This window comes from Desmodus rotundus, chromosome 8 (genome assembly GCF_022682495.2).
Source record: "Desmodus rotundus isolate HL8 chromosome 8, HLdesRot8A.1, whole genome shotgun sequence".
NCBI lineage: Eukaryota > Metazoa > Chordata > Mammalia > Chiroptera > Phyllostomidae > Desmodus > Desmodus rotundus.
The window spans coordinates 60,856,375-60,876,093 of NC_071394.1; positions in this window are offsets into that span (position 1 = coordinate 60,856,375).

Here is a 19,719-nt window from a genome sequence, read left to right on the forward strand (position 1 = left end):
AGTTATATAATGTCTAGTCACTGGGCTGTACATCTGAAACTAACATAATACTGTATGTCAACTGTAATTGAAAATTTTAAATTATTTAAAGTCGAAAAAAGCTGGAATTCAGAGGACAACAGTCGTCTATCTTGGCTGGTCCTTATAGTGTCAGAAGCTTGTAAGAGCCCTTTGCCTTGGCCATACCCCTAGAATCTTTGGGTGGGGCCCAGATGTCAGTAGCATGTAAAGTTTCCCAGGTAATACAACAGAACATCTGAAACCTTAATATGTGACAGAATCTTCTAAGGATTTTCTTAAATTGCATGTTCCGGTCCAGTAGATCTGGGTGTAAGGGGGGAGTCTTCATCTCTAACATGCTCTCAGATGATGTCAGCACTGCAGCTCAAGACCACCCCATCCTTGCTTCTGAAGTGTGCTGGAATCTGGAGCACAACTTCTGAAACACTGGTCTTCAGAAGATCACCTGAGCAGCATTTTAAAAGTGCAGAGCACATGCCCAGACCCTGCACACAGTGGTTGTGGTTCAGACTCTGGGCAAAGGTGGGGCTCTGGAATTCCATTCTAGGTGAGTTTGATATGAGTGTTTTTTGGACCAAACTTCAGGATATGAGATCAGCCACCTGGCCTTGGGAATAGACTTTTGAAGTGAGAAGAGCCATCCAGGTGTAGAACTAAGGACATTTGACCAGGTCCATGTCCAATGGGTGCTTTATTTGGCTAGTCAAAATTTTCTACAATTACTATATGTTACTTAGTAGAAAAATGTATAAATCATATTAAACATACATCTATTCATTATCCATATCATTAAAGGGAGCTTAATGGAGCTTCTATAAGTAAGAAAAACAGTGACTTAGATCTTACAAAGAAAATGGTTTCTGTGTCTACTATTCACATCCTTAAAGGCTGTGCCTATATTGTGAGTGAGAAACGCTTTCCTTTTTTTAGGGAGGAAATGCATTTTGTATCTTCATCCCAGTTTTGCATCTCCATGAATCGACGGGCAAAATGTCATTCTAAGAGCGTCCCTGTCCTAGGACTTCCTGCTGCAGGCTTCACGGAGAGGTTCAGAGAGCAGCAGTCACATTTTCTGGTGTCAAATGTAATTAATCGCCATCCTCACTTGATGCTGGCCCAGAGAAGCCAAATGACTTAGACAAAAATCCAGACAAAAATCTCTGGCCTCTGTCCTTTTCCTCTGCTTTCCTTTCCTCAAATGACATACTTGAGACTTTCACTTTTCTGAACTCTTCTTTTTAAAAAATTTTTGTACTTAAAAAAAAGATTTCATTTATTTATTTTAGATAGAGCAGAAGAGAGAGAGGGAAACGTCGATGTGTGGTTGCCTCTCACCCGCCCCCTACTGGGGACCTGGCTGGCACCCCGGCATGCGCCCTGACTGGGAATCGAACCAATGATCCTTTGGTTCACAGGTCGGCACTCAATCGACTGAGTCACACCAGCCAGGGCACTTTTCTAAACTTTTCATACCAAGGTTTGCCATTAGTAATTTAGAACCAAATATACTTCAAAGCTTCCCCTTGATGCAGAAGCAGAATATGAGAAACGATTCTTGTGTGTGCAGTAAATACTATGGACTATATCCCTAATGTGAGTAAAGTTTTGGAAGAGAGTGTGTGATGTTTCTATGCAGTCTCCTGATTGACAGGTTTGTCTGGGAATGCTGGCCTGCGAACTATGCCCTACCCACGCTTACCGCTGTGTCCCGTGTAACTCTTCCATTAGAGCTGTTCTTCCGTGTGATTATGAAATAATAAAATGAATGAATGAATGAATAAATGATTAAAAGAATCTCTGTAGATGAGGGAGCAGATTGTGGAATTTCATTAGTTTTTAATAAGAAAAAAAATTAAAACAATGGTAATATAATAGTCCTGTTGGGACTTTTGGGAGAAAAATTGAGCCTGTTTGTTTAGGTGTTAGAAACTCCAATGAGACTATTTATCTGTACAGTATATGAACTCATTTGCATATTGACCTTAAGAGATCCAGGATTAAATTATATAAAAAGTGAATTAGTATACCCCACTGCCGTTATATTTTGAGCCACTATTATTTGCATTAAACACATGGAATGCGTACTATTGAATTGATACTGACTTTGTCAATATTGACTGGGTCTGATTTAGAATTTGTTTCTCATTAGCCTCTATGTGGTCTGGCAGGAATAGCAGCTACATTGTTTTTCCCTCTGAGGTCTGTATTGCTTGTGGGTCGGCAAAGCCTGCTCTTTGGCTGAGAATTTCTTTATTCAGTGCCTCCGAAGGTCCCAGAGTGGGAATGACAGTTAATACAGATACTGGCGACTCCACTGAACCTATTCTCTGCTCATTCAGAAAGTTGTACCTAAAAGAGATTTTTATTAAATTCTTTCTGCTGAATGTAGCAGGCTTATCACTGAGTGGAGAAATTTTGGCCTTCAAATTCTCCTCATTTGTTAATTACATTTCTTCATCCATTTCACCCAAAAAGATTCTTTAACATGAAAATCCTCCAACTTTTGCCTGCCTTATAGTTATAACCCAGATAAGGGAACTGTGGGGAGTCCAAGGAGATTGACAAGGTCAAGACAGAAGTAGGAACATAGAATTTGATTTCACCAGCGAGAAAATAAAGTTGCCCTAAAAATTAATACAAGTTGTGCTTGGCTTTGGATGTGGCTTATTACAAAGTTCACCTTATTTGAACATGTGCAGCTGCCAGTAACTTCGCTGGCAGTCAAGTGAGACATAACCAAATCACATGGTGGGATGTGGGGTGCAGTTGGGAGGGAGGATAGGGAGATTGACCTTCTGTCTTTTTCTCCCGGGAAACTTTTGAACACTATTGGAAAGCCTAGTTCCTATTACCCTAACATAGGACACTTACAAATTATCTGAATTTCAAATGCTTACTCCTAAATTGTTCTAAATAATTCATTTAGAATTTAGAGAAGTCAATACAATAAATGACCTGGATTTTCAAGCTAGCTCCAAAATATTTTTAGAAACCCACAAGTAAGTTAATATAGTGTTTACTGTAACTACAAGCCTTCAAGGAAATAGGTGCTGAGGAGGATTCCAGCCTATTGGCAAGAGTAGGTTTGGGGTAGAAAAGATGGAATTTAGGGCCTGAAGACGCAGACTGGCTGAGGAGCGGAGGCTGGTTGACCTTCCACATCCTTCACATTTGTACCCTGACATCATCACTCATGATGTGGGGGTGCAACTGCTGTGCATACTCATTCTGTGGACAGAGATTCCACAGGTTCATTTTTGAATTTTTCTGCCTTTATCATTCCCACGTAACATGATCCTTACAAACTAAAATTTTAAGTAAGCATCTGAGAAAACTGTGTCTCATTTGTCATAAATAATTTACCAGCTAACAAACCAAAGTTCAGGATCAAGAGAGGAAGATGTATAAAGTTAACGAGAGTTCCACTTCTAAGAGAAACTGATAGCACAGTCTCGAAGTTAGAAAGATGTGAAAGGTTCTAGTGACTAAAGCATTCCTGCCATTTCTTGCCCATTGTACATACATCTTCCTCCTCCATTCCCACCCTCTCAGCACTTTTTCAGCAAATAGAGTTTTCTGCTCTCAGTCCTGCTCTTTCCCTGGAGGGGAAGTCATCTCTTGGTGTAGAGGAACAAAGATGACAGGCAGAGAAATTCAGAGTGCTGTGGCTTTCTCTGTGAGCAAGCCCATTTAGAAGTAGAGGAATCGGCATTTTTTTCATGTATTCTTCCTCAGTCTGCATAAGGTTCCTTCCCTGGAAAATGGGGATCATAGTAGTAACTATTATATCTCTTTCAGAATCAGCCATTAAACTATTCCTACTACCCCATGAAGAAGAAGCATTCAGTTTCTGCTGAACTCTCTTTCCCTCTCTACTCCCCCCAAAGAGAACACTTTCTAGAGAGGGATGATGACCTACTCTAGGGAGGGCTGGTGACAGCGCAAGTTTCCACATACTTGGCAGGGCCAAACCTACTGATCTGAACAGGCAACAAAAACCCCTGGCATTTGAAACGTTACTTATGCAGTTGGTGGTCAGACGCTCCATGGCTCTCAAACATAGTCTTTGGGAGAGAAATAAAAACACGATCCTGGAAAAGCAGGGGACCTTGGCAATGTCACAGCAGCTCACGTAAAAGAATTCCCGGAGGCAAAAGCCATCAAGTAAACCATCACTCCAAAATGTCTTGTAAAAACAGCAGTTGGTTTTAGAAATATTTAATCTAACATTCTACTAAAATGCACGTGGCATTTCCTGTTTCTGGAAAATCAGAGGAAAATTAAGCTCTGTTTGAAAGAAAGCAAGCAGAGCCAGATGTTGGCGTTGGTAGTGATCTCCAGAGCCTAGTGCTCCTGTGGCGGCAGTTGGGGCCGAGCAGGACAGCTGTCTGAAGCCATGGGGGCCTAATTTCTCTTGGCTAGAAAAGAAACAAAGTGTAGAGGCTGTTTTGTTTATATGTACAAGGGGACAGCTGAGCCCAGGGGACATTATTTTGGTGTGTAGAGCCAGTAACAGCAATTTAAAATATTACCTATATTCCTTTGACACACTTTGTCCAAATCCAACCGACTGCAGTGCCATTCTAAAGGTTTTTTGATGAAATATTTGATTACAACATTTTGAAGCCAGTTATAGGCAGTGTGCAAGTGGTTTGCTTTGTCCATGTTAATTTGAATTTTTTTCTGAAAACACAGGATTGGGCTTTTTAATTAAAGGAGACTTAGGTAATTGAGAGTGATTATTATTTGCCTTATCTTTCACTATACCCTACTCTGAATCTCCTTCTTTGATCAAAATGGTTTGCTCTTCATTGCTTCATTACCCTTTGTACTTTCTTAATTTTGTATTTCACTGTCAGTTTCTAACTCAAATTCTCCTTTCTCATCTCTATCCTTCAAACACCAACCATACTTTAATGCCTAAGTCATGCCTCACCAGGTTCATGAAGTCGCCCCTGAGGGTCCTAGCTCCCCCACCGGAGGGGTCTCCTCCTGTGGGCTCTCGTAACGCCTACGGTCCTTACCATTCACATGGCGCTGCTCCTAAACTGTCCCTGGTTCCTGGCACGGACCTTCCAACACCCTTGGGATTTCCTGAGCGATAGCAATGTCTTATGATATTCATAACAAGTGAGTTGGGGCCAAATCTGACTTTATGCTAACTAGATATGGAGCGGAGCCAACCAACCACGTGAGCAGAAGGTTGGAGCTTTCAGCCCCACCCCCTGACATCTAGAGTAGAGAAGGGGGACTAGAGATCGAGTTCAATCATGGGACCAATGATTTAATCAATTATGCCTATGTAATGAAACCCCAGTAACCCAGGACACTAAGGCTTGGGGAGCTTCCTGGCTGGTGAACATGTCAGTGTACGGGGTAGGTAGTGTACCTGACTCCACAGGGACGGAAGTTCCTGTACTCAGCCCTCTTCCAGTCCTCACACTATGGACGTACTCAGTGGCTCCTTTGTGTCCTTTGCATTAAACAGTAACTGTAAGTATAGCGCTTTCCTGAGTTCTGTGAGTCATTCTAGCAAATTAATGAATCTGAAGGATGGTCCTGGGAACCTCTGAATTTGTAGCCAAGTGAGACAGAAGTGCATGAAGCCCGAGGATGCTACTTGCAGCTGGCATATGATGTCAGGGCAGTCTTTGGTGACCTTGCCCTTTAACTTGTGGGATCTGACCCTAACTCCAGTTAGTATCAGAATAGAATAGAATTGAATTGAATTGTAGGACACCCAGTTGGTGTCAGCAAGTTAGTGTCAGAACACAACAACATAGTGAACTTAAGAATACATGTTTTTGTGTTGTTTCATTTATAGTGTTGTTAACATAGAAGAGAAATGACATCACTGTCTCAAAATGAAGAAGAGAGCAATAATATTAGATGATTGTATCCATATCAGTCAACCTGCATGTAGAGTGATGGTCAGTGAAGTAATCGACAGACTTTAGTGTACGCATCCCATCTCTCCAGGTGGGCTACAGACTTTTGGAGCCAATTCCACATTTTCTATATATTTGTGTTTCAAGCCATTCCTAGTGAATTGTCCTAAAAATCCTAAGTACTAATGACCTGCTTTATGGTTAATATGATAATGTACAAATAGCTACTTATTTATGGTAGCACGCACTTTGTATTTCGTGCCTATTTAACAGTCTTATACTCTTTTTTGTCTCCTTATTTCACAAATAGGAAAAGATAAGCCATAGAGAAGCATCTTTCCTAGGGCCTCAGAGCAAGTTAGTATCAGACCTGCAATTAATCCATCTCACCTAGGTTTCTAAGCCTGTTACTCAACTTATGACATCCTCCTTAAGTATTAAGAAGTGCTGGTCATTTCCAGTTCTAACCATTATGTGGACGTTGGTAGACTGTGATTTGCCACTGAAGTCCAGAGTCAGGTTCTGTTAAGCAGGGCGTGTTTGTCATACATCTTGGAATTGTGCCGTTACCTAATGTTTTTACTAGCAATTAAATCCAGTGTCTTCTTGACAGATTAAGCCAGTGAATCATTTGTACTGATAAGAAAAGTTAGGAATTTAACAACGTAAGGTATACACTCCTAAAAAGGATAAGAAATAGACCTCAAATATTGGCAAAAATAGAAACAAGAAACATTTAAAACGATAAATCTCAAGAATATAAAAGTAACTGTGGCTTATCTAGCAGGTTAAAATTTAATTATCCCTATGGGGTTGTAGCTGGACTCACTCTTTGAGTCTTCATGCAATAAAACAGAATTTAAACAGTAACTTTGCAGCCAGAGCAGTTTCTTATGACTATGGGGGACACAGCCAACAATGTATTTCAGATGGCAGAACAGAGAGAGGAACCTCGTTTCATTTTATCTGATTTAATGTTACTCTTCAGAAGTAATTACTTGCTTTTCTAACACACTGACTTTTACTTTATTACTGACAAAATACCTGAAAATGACAGCAAGTGGAGTTACATTACTGTAACATCCTATTTGCCAACATGCAGTCATGCCCATTAAGAGCTTTAATTTTCCCTCAAACATGTGGTAGGAAACTTCCAAGTTTATTTAACCCTATGCTGAGTACATAACAAACCCAATGATAAACTTGCCTTGATAGGCTGACTTTCAACATGTTTCCCCAGGAACTTTATCTACATGGCAAATGCTGACACAAATGATTGTTTCCTGGAGATTTAACTTCAGATACTACGTGTGACACTTTCTCAGAGACAGAGCAGGTGGTTTCAGTGGCCATTTAGCAGTTAAGGGAAAGGTCCATGGTCCTTCCCTTCTAGAAGACTCCTGGATAAATAGAGGTGTGCTTCTGACCCTGGTCGTCTGTTTCATACAAACTTCTGTGTGTACCTCTATATACTCATGACTGGGAGACACCTGCGTGGTGTGACTTTTCAACAGAAGTCTTCAGCGTTGGCCTGATGTCAGTTGTTTTAACATTATTTAATTCAGAGGAGGTCAGATTGACTCTCATTTGAGATCTACTTATAGTAAATCCAAACTGAGAATTTGCAGTATCTGAGCTAATTAGACTTTTCTGAATTAGGAGTCTGCTGCAGGACCAGCTCCTGGCTAGAGAGTCTGTACCTGCTACAACAGGGGCCCCAAAGCAGTTTTTCTTTTTTGCAGGACACAGAGCTGATCATGGGATTTAACCCCCTGCACGGTGGTTAGCAGCGTGGGCCTGGAGGGAATGTCCCCAGATTTATATTCCTCCACTGCCAGGTACTAGAAATTGGAGAAGTTGCTTATTCTCTGTCTGTCTCATTTGCAGAATGTAGCAACAGCTTATCTTAGTTAATATTTAATAGGTAAATAAAGCTTATGATTTTTAAACATTTAGCACAGTCGCTGGAACCTAGAAAGTGTTCAAATAACGACCAATATAAACAGTGCTTATATTGTGTTTTATGTAGGTGACTCCTCTAATATTCACAAAGGCAGTGTGAGATCCTGCATTCCCATTTTACAGATGAAGAAACTGAGGTACATACAGGCCAAGTAACTTGTCCAAGATCATATACTAGCGAGTAAGCAGCAGATTACCTCTACACATTGTATGCCAGGCCACGTTGCCCCAGAGTCCACGCGTCTACTGCTACTTCTTCCATAAGTTAACGTGAAGTTTTGTTGTTGTTTTCTTTCCTGTAAGTCTTTCTAACTCTGTGACACAGACATGCCCTTTGTTCCTTCAGGTCGTGTGTCTCAGGACAAGCAGCAGCTGGCTCTTCCTGTTGCTAAAGCAAGGGGATCCATGACAAGACACTTGTCACTTCAGGGTTCCCTAGGTGATAAGGAAATGGCAGCAGGAAGAGCTGAAAGGCCACATCTGAGGAGTTATATTTCTGTTTGGATTCTGGCACTCTCTTCACTATGTAAACTGGAAGATCTTCTCGGGGCCTTAATCTCCTAAATTATAAAATGACAGATTCAAACTGGAACATATCTATGCATTTCCATATCTAGAATTTTATAAGCCTATTCCCTGAACTTAAATATTTACTATGTGTTCTTCGCTATGGATAGAAAAAGAATTGAATACAGAGAAGCTATGATTGCAGCCACAAGTAACTTTTATGTAGCGTGATAGACACCTTTGTGAGTAACCAGGATCGAGACGGCCGGTGTGAGTTGGGAAGACTTGGGTTCAAACACAATTTTCCTTTTCTATCTGTATAGCACCTTAAACAAATTGTCTACCTAAACTTTAATTTTCTCATTTGTAAAATGAGGTTGATAATTCTTCTCTTATAAGATTTGGGTCATTGCTGGTACTCAGATGTTATTAAAAGTATTCAGCAAATGCTTTGACTAAATTCATTATTTAAAAAAAAAGAATACAGGGATGCCAGCAGGAAAAATGTATCACATGGTGAAAATTTTAAAAGTGTGTATGGAATCATGGAGTAGTTTAATTTCCATGTGCTATTTTCAAAATCAGCTAAGAGGTTGTATTTCAAAATGCACTGTGCAGTGGTTAAGAATTTAACATTTAGACCCCAGACATAATTTTACAGTGAAGGTCTCTTCTGGTTCAATATTTCCAGAAACGCCCTCACCGTGCTTCAGCAGGGCATTTGTGCTCACGTGGGTGTGCGTCCTACGTGGAGGTAGCAAGTGGACACACGGGTTGTCTGCTGTCTGAAAACCCCAATCCCTGTAAAAGACAGCAAAGTGTGCATAAGTTAAAAAATGTGTTTTTCAGTAGTGAGCAGCCTGGGGTGGGATGGGGGCTCATCTGTCTCATTCTTGACATTTCTTCCATGTAGAAGCAGTTCCACCCAGGGACGGAGCATGCCTTACCTGACTGGTGAGGCTGGACAGCCTGTCCTGCTGTTCTCTGTTCCATGTGAGCTGCCGGTAGGCAGTGAGGGCTCATCCTCTGGGGTTTGTGTTAGAGAGACTGATCTGCTCCCAAAGAGGGAGATGCTTGGGGCCCTCCACCCCTTGTAGCAGAGAGAGGGAGCTCCTAATTCCAGAGTGGGGGAGCCTGCTGTATTGAGATACCTACTTGCCCATGGATGTGTTAAGTCATATCCTCTAATAACATCTTTTTCAGTAATGACTGTTCTGTGTGGCCTCCATCCACCTAACTTCTCTATGCCTTAATTTAATTGGAACTCAAGTGAGGGGGGAAAGCAGTTAGTTATTGAGTATCCTTCATCTCCGACTTTGAAGAATTGGTTGACCCTACTGCAGGGGACTCTGGTTTCCTGCTCGTAGATCAGTTTCTGATGTTCACCCACGTTGCCTTCCTTCACCCCCCTCTGATGGTGCCATGTAGTTTTCAGGGTGACTGTGGACTAACACAACTAATTCTCACATAGACTTTGAATACTCGAAAGCTCAGTCAGGAACTCCTGACTCCTGGGAGGAGTTTAATTTAATAATCATTTCATCCTCTGCATGTGAAATAAACTATAAAAAGATGTCAATGAATACTCTCATAATTACAAACATATAATTTTAATATATTTGATACTAAACGTACTTATTATATTACATTACTATCACACTTCTGATAAGAATAAAAATATATATTAAGATAAAATGCATGTCTAGGCAACATGAGAAGCATGCCATTTAATCAATGTATAAATAAAGAAAAAAGGAAATGGAAGGAGATTGAGTTCCTGCGCACGCTGCCCATGTTGGTCAAGCTGGGTGCAGGTGGTGGGTTTCTGAACGTCCTAGTTATGCCCTGACTCTGGCGTCCTACCTGAGCCTCGTACAGCACAGGTTACACATTGACTGTGTAAACTCAGGGCCCCCACAGTAATGTTCCTGTTCAGCTTAATTCAGCATGCATTTGTTTGACTTAAACTTTCTAAATGCCACACTCTGTGCTCTATTTGGGAAAGAGTAAGGAACCAGGAAATGTGGACCTGCTCTCATGGAGAACAATGAAAGGAACCCAATTATATTAGTTAGCAAAGAAATAGTTTCTAAAAATAAAAGTGCCATTATTTAAATACATAAATATACACTCATAACAGACTCATATATAATATAATATATAATATGCGTATATGATATGCAATATATTTAATACACAATATGTGTATAGTATATACATGTATGCATATGTATATTATATAATATATCATATGTATATGTATACACACACACATATATATACACACTCTTATTTTTATTGTTTTATTTCTTGTAACAGGAAAAAAATGAAGAAAAAAATCCTGAATGCCCATCAGTAGGAGATGGTAAATTATTGTCCTTCCATTCTATGGAATATTATGCAGTTATTTGATAGAGGTAGATCTATATGGAGAGAACTCAGAAAATGTAATAATAAAAGTTAGGTATGTGTACCATTCTATTTTTGTAAAAACAACAATAGTGGCAATGGTATTTACGTGTATTCTGTATCTGTTGATTTAGCAAACAAACAAGTGAGGAAGGCCATACCAAATTTTTAACAGTGGGTATATCAGTTGGGCAAATCTTTGAATTGTAATGCAGAGAAGTAGTACCTTTAATTAAAATCATTGAAACAAAGGCTTTACTGGTGAAAAATACATAATGTTAAGGAGAAAAATCTAGACTTCATCTCAACTAAGAAAAATAAACAGGAGTATTATGGAGATGAAAGTTTTAGGATGTTAACATTATTTTCCTCAGGATAAAATAATGATCATTATAAGTAAATTTTTTTCTATCCCTCTGGACACTCCTGTGTACTTTATTTTCTACGGAAACATGCATTAATGCAATAGTCAGGAAAAAATGAAACTTAGAAAGAAGATGTTTGTGCCCTTTGACTTATTAATTCCACTCTTAGGTTTCTCTTAAAAAACAGAACATAACAGAGGAATCCAAGTGGAATAATTTATTTTAAAGTAATTATAATGTGAGACTATGCCCTTATTCCAGAAACAATTATTTGAAACAGCTTTTGGAACTTGTTTGGGATTTTCCCGTGCATTCAGGATCATTAGAATAGTATACCCACTCCGATTAAGCAGAGTTTATTTTTGAGCTCATCTTGATGTGCCAGCCACGTCCCAGTTATTCTGGGTAAGACCCACTCCACGATAATCTGTGATATCTTGATGTAAAGTCATAGAAAACACTACATCTCTCAGAATTTCACAAGACTTTCCCCCTCTAGCTATTAACCACTTAAAAAGAGGCATGCTCTAAAGCCAATCCAAAAATAATAAATAGAATACTTCTTATGTAGAAATTTATATTCTGAAAACTGAGGAGCTTAAAGCTTCAATAACTGCTTACATGTGGTGTGCGAGTAGCATAGACAGTCATTTGACAGGCATTGTTGACTGCCCACAGTGGGTCAGGGCCCCATCTTTGGGAGGAGCAGTGGCAGACTGAAACAGAAAGTACACCAGGTATGGGGGATGGTTGCCCAGACCACTGTGAGGCACGAGGCAGGGCACTGGGGAGCAGGAATGGAGAGAGGGAACTGCAAGGCTTAGTTCCTACCTGGAAAATCTCTGCTGTTAAACACTGGACATGCAGCAAGACGTCCTGGGATGGAGTGCTATCACTTTCAAGTTTTCAAATTTAAACATGTCAGTTAACCTCTGAGCAGTGAATCTCTGATTTGATCTGTGCTGAATTGAAAAAAGCAATAAGTAATATGTAAGTGCTTTACAAAGTTATTCTGAGGATTAGAAGAGATAATGCAAAAGTATATTTTAAAAAGTGTGAAGTTCAACACAGATTAGGTATGAAATAGTCAAAGCCATGTTTATATACTTTGGGACCCATAATACAGTGTCTTCCTGTTGGTCATCACCCATTAAATATTTATTAAATTTATTTGTGAGACAGGAACATACATTTACGATGAAATGATGTATTAGTCTTGGCAGCTTTTTGCATTAGAAAAACCAAGGTTCCCTTGGCAATGTAAAATTAAAAGACAGTTGTCACACTTTGCGTAGATGCAGAGTACTTAACATCATGCAATCTTGCGGTGGTAGAATACCATGTGGCCACCTGGCTCAACTAGCTACTGGTGGCCAGTGTTTTCTCATCTGTTCTTCCCTGGAGCACCAGTTCATTGATTCAGTGTGACTCATAGATTCAATTATTCAGAACTGATTATGAGAACAGTTATTGAGAACTGATTATATTTTAGACACACAGCAAGAGCCACCGATACCATGGTGAAACACACACACTCTCACTGACATCATGGATTTTACAGCACAGTGTAGGAGACAGATAATTGTCAGGCAATCACACAAACCATTGTAACCATGACAATTGCTTGGAAAGAGAGACATGCAATTCCATAGGAACCTATAGTTTCTATGTTTGATTTAGTCAGAAAGGCCAGGAAAGACTTCTGGTAGTGGCTAGAACATGAAGAGGAGAGAGGAGAACATTCTAGGCAGAGGGGACAGCTTATACAAAAGCCCTGTGGCAAGAGGTAGCTTGGCAGTATGACTAAATGAAGGTAGGCCAAGGAGGCTGAATTACGGGTTAGGGGCTGAGGCCGGAGAAGTTCATGGGAGCTGAAAACCAAGAAGGACATGTTCAGGAATCTGCAGGGTTTTCAGTGAGCAGTAGGATGCTAATTGCTATATCTTGACCAGATCTGTATTTTGGACAGAAGATAATAGTTCTCATTGTGTTCGGAATAAGAGGTGGGCCAGGGTTGAATAGTTTTCTATTGCGGCTGAAACAAATTTCCATAAACTAAGCAGTTGAAACAGCATCACATTTTCCATCTATCAGAGGTCCAGGCACAGCATGACCCAGCTTGGCTCTCTGTATGACTCTCATGAGCTAGAAATCATGGTATCACTGGCTCTGAGGTTCTCGAGTCAGGCAGGGTTGTTGGCAGAATTCATTTCCTTCTCATGCTTTGCACATGGCCTCTCCCATCTTCAATGCATCCAGGTCAAGTCCTTCTCATGCTTCTAATCTCTGCTGCCTTTCTCTTACTTTCTTTTTTCTGCCTTCAGCAGGCAGACAGCTCTGCTCCTAAGCATTATTCTTGTGATAACTGTGGGCTTCCCTAGAAAATCCAGGATAATTTCCCTATTTTAAAGCCAAACTCATTAATAACCTTCATTGCATTTGCAAAGGCCCTTTTGCCATGTAACATAAGTTATTCACAGGTGTGATATCAGGGCAAAGGTGATGGGGGTAAAAATTCTGCCTATCAGGTGACATAGGGATACCAGTTAGAGAGTTATTCTACCGGTTCAAGCAGGATACGTTGGTCACCTGGACCAGAATGGGGTTGGAAGAGACATAGAAAATTGCGTGTGTTAGAGGAATCTTGGGGAGTGAGGGAGAGAGACATGTAAAGGGACACTCTGAGGTTTCTTGCTTGCATAGTCGGCTGAATAGGGAGCTCACTATCTCACAATGAAGCGTGTGCCATTTAGACAATTCCCACCATGTCTTCTTTTCCCCTGAACCTCCAGTCTTTTTGCCCCATTTCCGGCCTCTATGCTGCATTTCAAACTGACTCTGCTTCTTTTTTTTTTTTTTTTAATTTTTTTATTTTTTATTTATTTTTTTTTATTGTTATTCAATTACAGTTGTGTGCCTTTTCTCCCCATCCCTCCACCCCACCCCAGCTGAACCCACCTCCCTCCCCCCTCTCCACCCTCCCCCTTGGTTTTGTCCCTGTGTCCTTTATAGTAGTTCCTGTAATCCCCTCTACCCACTGTCCCCGCCCCCACCCCCCAACCCCGCCCTGGCTATTGTTAGATTGTTCTTAACTTCAATGACTCTGGTTATAATTGGTTTGCTTTTTCCTTCTATTGCTTATGTTCCAGTTAAAGGTGAGATCATATGGTATTTGTCCCTCACTTCCTGGCTTGTTTCACTTAGCATAATGCTCTCCAGTTTCATCCATGCTGTTGCAAAGGGTATAAGCTCCTTCTTTCTCTCTGCTGCGTAGAATTCCATTGTGTAAATATACCATAGTTTTTGGATCCACTCATTTGCTGATGGGCACTTCGGTTGCTTCCAGTACTTGGCTATTGTAAATTGTGCTACTATGAACATTGGGGTGCACAGCTTCTTTTGGATTGGTGTTTCAGTGTTCTTAGGGTATAATCCCAGCAGCGGAATTACTGGGTCAAAGGGCAGTTCCATTTTTAGTTTTCTGAGGAAATTCCATACTGTTTTCCACAGTGGCCTCACCAGTCTGCATTCCCACAAACAGTGCACGAGGATTCCCTTTTCTCCACATCCTCTCCAACATTTGTTTGTGGATTTGTTTATGTTGGCCATTCTGACTGGTGTGAGATGATACCTCATTGTGGATTTAATTTGCATCTCTCTGATGGCTAGTGATGCTGAGCATCTTTTCATATGTCTCTGGGCCCTCTGTATGTCTTCCTTGGAGAAGTGTCTGTTCAAGTCCTTTGCCCATTTTTTAATTGGGTTGTTTGTCTTCCTGGAGTGGAGTCGTGTGAGTTCTTTATATATTTTGGAGATCAGGCCCTTGTCTGAGGTATCATTGGCAAATATGTTTTCCCATACTGTTGGTTCTCTTTGTAATTTGGTGCTGTTTTCTTTAGCCATGCAGAAGCTTTTGATTTTGATGAGGTCCCATTTGTTTATTCTTTCCTTTATGTCCCTTGCTTTAGGGGATGTGTCTGTGAGGATGTTGCTGCGTGGAATGTCTTAGATTTTCCTGCCAATGTTTTCCTCAAGGACTTTTATGGTGTTACGACTTATATTTAAGTCTTTTATCCATCTTGAGTTTATTTTCGTGTATGGTGTAAGTTGGTGATCGAGTTTCATTTTTTTGCACGTAGCTGTCCAGATCTCCCAACACCATCTGTTGAAGAGACTGTTTTTGCTCCATTTTATGCTCCTGCCTCCTTTGTCGAATATTAATTGATCGTATAGATTTGAGTTTATTTCTGGGCTCTCTATTCTGTTCCATTGGTCTATGTGCCTGTTTTTATGCCAGTACCAGGCTGTTTTGATTACAGTGGCCTTGTAATACAGTTTGATATCAGGTATTGTGATCCCTCCTGCTTTGTTCTTCTTTCTCAAAATTGCTGCTGCTATTCGAGGTCGTTTATGGTTCCATATGAATTTCTGCAATGTTTGTTCTATATCTGTGAAATATGTCATGGGTACTCTAATAGGGATTGCATTGAATCTATAAATTGCTTTGGGTAGTATGGCCATTTTGATGATGTTAATTCTTCCAATCCATGAACATGGTACATGCTTCCATTTGTTTGTATCTTCCTTAATTTCTTTCTTCAGTGTTGTGTAGTTTTCTGAGTATAGGTCTTTTACCTCCTTGGTTAGGTTTATTCCTAGGTACTTTATTTTTCTTGTTGCTATATCAAATGGGATTTTTTTCCTGATTTCTGTTTCTGCAAATTCGTTGTTGGTGTACAGGAATGCCTTTGATTTCTGGGTATTGACTCTGTATCCAGCTGTTTTGCCAAATTCATTTATTAGGTCGAGTAGTTTTTGAGTGGAGTCTATAGGGTTTTCCATGTACACTATCATGTCGTCTGCAAACAGTGACAGTTTCATTTCCTCCTTTCCAATTTGGATGCCTTTTATTGCTTTTTCTTGTCTGATTGCTGAGGCTAGGACTTCCAATACTATGTTGAATAGGAGTGGTGAGAGAGGGCATCCTTGTCTAGTTCCTGATCTTAGTGGGAAAGCTCTAAGATTTTGCCCATTGAGTGTGATGTTGGCTGTAGGTCTCTCATATATGGCCTTAATTATGTTGAGGACTGCTCCCTTTATTCCCACTTTGCTGAGTGTTGTTATCAGAAATGGATGCTGTATCTTATCGAACGCTTTTTCCGCATCTATTGATATGATCATGTGATTTTTGTCTTTGCTGTTGCTGATGTGATGTATTATGTTTATTGATTTGCGAATATTGTACCATCCTTGCATCCCTGGGATGAATCCCACTTGGTCATGGTGGATGATCTTTTTAATATATTGCTGGATGCGGTTTGCTAATATTTTGTTGAGAATTTTAGCGTCTATGTTCATCAGCGATATTGGTCTGAAGTTTTCTTTCTTCGTTGTGTCTTTATCTGGTTTTGGGATTAGGATGATGTTGGCTTCATAAAAAGAGTTTGGGAGTCTTCCATCAGTTTGGATTTTTTCGAATAGTCTGTGAAGGATAGGGGTTAGTTCTTCCTTAAATGCTTTGTAGAAATCTCCTGTGAAGCCATCTGGTCCAGGGCTTTTGTGTGATGGGAGTTTCTTGATGACTGCTTCAATTTCCTTTGCTGATATTGGTCTGTTCAGGTTTTCTGCTTCTTCTTCATTCAGTTTTGGAAGATTATATTTTTCTAGAAATGTGTCCATTTCATCTAGGTTTTCAAATTTCTTAGCATACAGGTCTTCATAGTAATTTCTTACGATCCTTTGTATTTCTGTGGTATCAGTTGTAATCTCTCCACTTTCATTTCTAATTCTGTTTATTTGGATCCTCTCTCTTTTTTTCTTGATGAGCCTACTTAAAGGCTTGTCGATTTTGTTTATCTTTTCAAAGAACCAGCTCCTGGATTCATTGATCCTTACAATTGTGCTTTTAGTCTCTATGTCATTTAGTTCTGCTCTGATCTTGGTTATTTCCTTCCTTCTGCTTGCTCTGGGCTGTCTTTGTTGTTGTTCCTCCAGTTCTTGTAGGCATAGGGTTAGGTTGTTTGTTTGAACTGTTTCTAACTTCTTAAGGTAGGCCTGTATTGCTATGAACTTCCCTCTCAGGACTGCCTTTGCTGTGTCCCATAGGTTTTGGGTTGTTGTGAGTTCGTTTTCATTTGTTTCCAGAAAGTTTTTGATTTCTTCCCTAATCTCGTTCTTGACCCATTCATTGTTTAATAGCATGCTATTCAGTCTCCATGTTTTTGAGTGTTTTGGGTTTTTACCCTTGGGGTTGGTTTCTAGTTTCATACCCTTGTGGTCAGAGAAGATGCTTGATATGATTTCAATTTTCTTGAATTTGTTGAGGCTTGCTTTGTGTCCTATCATGTGGTCTATCTTTGAAAAAGTTCCATGAACACTTGAATAGAATGTGTATTTTGCTTCTTTGGGATGAAAAGCTCTGTATATATCAGTTAAGTCCATTTCCTCTAGGGTATTGTTAAGTGACACAATATCTTTGTTGATCTTTTGTTTGGAAGACCTGTCCATTTTTGATAGTGGGGTGTTAAAATCCCCTACTATAATTGTGTTGCTGTCAATATCTTTCTTGAAGTCCTCCAAGATTTTCTTTATGTATTTGGGTGCTCCTATGTTGGGTGCATATATATTTACAATGTTTATGTCTTCTTGGTGGATTCTTCCTTTGAGTATTAATGAAGTGACCTTCTGGGTCTCTCTTTATGGCCCTTCTTTGGAAGTCTATTTTGTCTGATATGAGTATTGCTACCCCTGCTTTTTTTTCCTGTCCGTTTGCTTGGAAAATTTGTTTCCAGCCCTTCACTTTCAGTCTGTGTAAGTCTTTTGTCCTGAGATGGGTCTCTTGTAGGCAGCATATGTGTGGGTCATGTTTTCTTATCCATTCAGCTGTTCTATGTCTTTTGATTGGAGCATTTAATCCATTTACGTTTAAGGTTATTATCGATAGGTAGTTATTCATTGCTATTATTTCCTACCTGTGTTCCTCTGTCTTTCTCTTTTCCTTCCTTTCCTTAAAGCAGTCCCTTTAGCATCTCTTGCAGAACTGGTTTGTTGGAGCTGTATTCTTTTAGACTTCTTTTGTCTGGGAAACTCTTTATTTGGTCTTCTATCTTAATTGAGAGCCTTGCTGGGTAAAGTAGTCTTGGCTGCAGGCCTCTGGTTCTCATTACTTGGAATATTTTTTGCCATTCTCTTCTGGCTTGGAGCGTTTCCATTGAGAAGTCAGTTGCTAACCTTATTGGGGCTCCCTTGTATGTTACTTCCTTTTTCTCCCTTGCTGCTTTTAAGATCCTCTCTTTGTCTTGGAAATTTGCCATTTTAATTATGATGTGTCTTGCAGTGTGTCTCTTTGGGTTCCTTTTGCTTGGGACTCTCTGTGATTCCTGGATTTGGGTGATTTTTTCTCTCCTCAGATTAGGGAAATTTTCCATCATTACTTTTTCAAACAGGTTTTCTATCCCTTGCTCTTCTTCTTCTCCTTCTGGTATTCCTATTATACGGATATTGTTACGTTTCATGTTGTCCTGCATTTCCCTTATTGCCTCTTCATTCTTTCTGAGCCTCTTTTCCTTTTCTTGCTCCTTCTGGGTGTTTTTTTCTACTTTATCCTCCAGCTCGCTGATCCGATCCTCTGCTTCATCAAGTCTGCTTTTAATTCCTTCTACTGTGTTCTTCAATTCAGAAATTGTATTCTTCATTTCCTCTTGGCTCTTGTTGATATTTTCTATTTCCTTTTTCATGTTGATATAGTTTGCAGTGAGTTCATTGTAGTTTCCTTGTAGTTTCTGGTAGTTCTCTTTGAGCTCAGAGAGCTCAGTGAGCTTCCTGATGACCATTGCTTTGAACTCAGTATCTGATAGTTGAGTTGCCTCTTTTTCGGTTAGTATTCTTTCTGAGACTTCCTCCTTTCCTTTCATTTGGGAATTGTTTCTTTGTCTTCCCATTGTTTGTGAGGCTCTTCTTGTTGGCCTCTGCTTCTTAAATTGCTTTGTTCTGACTCCCTGGATTTATGATATGAACTTCTATGGTAGAATGCCAATGGGATTCGGTGGTGCTATCTCCTTACTCTCCTGTGCTCACTGGTCTTGAGGTGACGTTTATGTGTTTAACACGGTCTAACTCTAGTCTTTTCAGCCCTCCAGGTTTTGTTGTCTCATCTGTGGGAAAAAGAGAAAGGGGGGGAGAAAGGAAAACACACACACACACACACACAAAAGAAACCACAAAAAAAAGAAAAAAAAAACCCCAAAAAACCAAAACAAAGATGGGAAGGAGGGAAAAAGGAACTAGGAAAGGAGGAAAGGAAGGAAGGAGGGAAGAAGGAATAAAGAAAGATCGTAGGCAAGATAAGAAGGAATTTTAACAAAAATTAAAACATAGAAATAGATAAAAGAAGGCAGGAAGAAGACATAAAAATGGTAAAGGATGGGAGGAAGAAGGAATGAAAAAAAAGAAAAAAAGGAGAGAGGAAGAAGGAATTCAGGGGGAAAGGAAAGAAAAGAAAAAAGATAAGAAAAAATAAAAGAAAAGAAATCTTCTGTTGGCTTTGAACCGGTCAGGTAATATCTGCT